This window comes from Macrobrachium rosenbergii, chromosome 9, assembly GCF_040412425.1.
Source record: "Macrobrachium rosenbergii isolate ZJJX-2024 chromosome 9, ASM4041242v1, whole genome shotgun sequence".
NCBI lineage: Eukaryota > Metazoa > Arthropoda > Malacostraca > Decapoda > Palaemonidae > Macrobrachium > Macrobrachium rosenbergii.
In genome coordinates, this window is record NC_089749.1 from 46456053 (window position 1) to 46458510 (window position 2458).

Below are 2458 nucleotides of genomic sequence, written 5' to 3' on the forward strand. Positions count from 1 at the left end.
TCTTGACAGCCAAAATAAAGATGTAAGTTAGAGACTCATTGCAGAACCTGAAGGAAATAAATGGGTCTAGCTGAGTAAGTTTCAGAACCCCCCCCCAAAAAAAAAGCCACACATTACTGTAATCTAAATTTATTTCTATACCAAAAAAGTACGAACTCGGGTTAGGGGTTGAAAACTCCTAACTCACAGAGGGAAGAAATGGGGCTATGAGTTGAAAACTATTTTCAGACCCTCAGGGGAGTCGAGTGGCCTTGGAACCTAACACTATCTAAAGACTCTGAAACACAATAGCACCAAGTACGAAGCAGAACGTGACAGCAAGTCAAGATGCTCATTCTCTAACCCCTGTATTTCAATACATCTCGACCATTATACCCCAGGACCCCAGGACCCCAGGCCGCTCTTGCCGTCGTCAGAGGTCCCACCCAAAAGGGTAACCTGACTTGTCCTCCCACTCACCCACCCTCTCAGCTGACAGACCTTACGCCCACCTCTTGGCACATTTTGGATGGGCCTGTCATGAGATTTGGCACTCGAAGGCGATCACATGGCTCTGGTGTTTGTTTGAAGGGAGGAAGGATGGGGGGAGAGAGAGAGAGAGAGAGAGAGAGAGAGAGAGAGAGAGAGAGAGAGAGAGAGAGATAGAGTATATATATATATATATATATATATATATATATATATATATATATATATATATATATATATATATATATATATATATATATATATGTGTGTGTGTGTGTGTGTGTGTGTGTGTGTGTGAATCTGTTTCTTGAAATCACATAAATATGCCTACTTAAATGTAATGGGCCTATACCTATATGTTTATATACTCTTTAAATTCTTAGAATAAAAGCATTTAATACAAACACAAACACACACATATATATATATATATATATATTATATATATATATATATATATATATATATATATATATATATATATATATATATATATATATATATATATATATATATATATATAAACTGTTCAGATTTTTAGAATAGCCTACCACTACTCAATTTGCTCACAATTTCATCAACTCGCACGAATATATCAAGTATGGATGCATAAAGTACCTATGTACAGTTTAATAATATCTATTAGTAACATTATATCCCTCAACCCACGTTGAAATCCTATGGAAAAAAATAGATTTTCCACCTTCACATCAATTCACAGCACTACGTATTTCGTAATCTATATCGTGAATTTAATGGGTGTTATTTTGTAATGAGAAAATGGCATCTCATTTCCTTCAAATTTTCATATAATAATGGTTAAAAAAATTAATCTATTTCATAAACATCCGCAGTTCTGCTTCTAAAAACAGGATTTATTTAAAACGAAAAGCAATTTGCATTTACTCTTAAGGGTTACCTGCAAGAAAAACGGAACAAATTAAGTAAAAATAAAGAAAATTAATCGAGTAATGTGTCTTGCATTTGGCTTAACGGGGGATCCGGATGTGCGTTTGAATTCTCTTTTCGCAGTAAATGTCGAAAAACATTTAGAATTTTGAAGTTTCTCCATGTTAAAATTATTCATACAATTATTATTTTCGATATTAAAATAACTGTATTTGTTGTAGTTACTGTTGTTGTGGTATTTGGTGTTGATCTCATTAAAGGTATTAGTTTCTCATTACTGCCATTTTCATAATTATCATAATGTTTATGAATACTGTTGCTACAAATACAACACAATACTACAACAGCAAACAACAACAACAACAACAACAACAAAAACCAATAATAATAATAATAATAATAATAATAATAATAATAATAATAATAATAATAATAATAATAATAATAATAATAATAATTCCAACTTCATAATACTACGAGCACTGAAGTGACTAATAAAAAGTAAAATAATGTTTTCTTTTAGATATATCAAAATCTATGAAGGGAAATTACGAGATAATTCTCTGCTAACTTTTTTCTTATCAATGAGGACAGCGAAGGTTCTCGTGAGTTCTCATATCAACTTAAATATATTTGGACAACAAAAGGGGTGTAGATTTTATTCCTCTAAAATAATAAAATAATAATAATAATAATAATAATAATAATAATAATAATAATAATAATAATAATAATGCTAAGAAATTCACAGTTTCGTGAAAAACAATCTGTGTGGATTTATATAACACAAATAATAATAATAATAATAATAATAATAATAATAATAATAATAATAATAATAATAATAATAATAATAATAATAATAATAATAATAATAATGCTAAGAAATTCACAGTCTCGTGAAAAACAATCTGTGTGGATTTATATTACACAAATAATAATAATAATAATAATAATAATAATAATAATAATAATAATAATAATAATGCTAAGAAATTCACAGTCTCGTGAAAAACAATCTGTGTGGGTTTATATTACACAAATAATAATAATAATAATAATAATAATAATAATAATAATA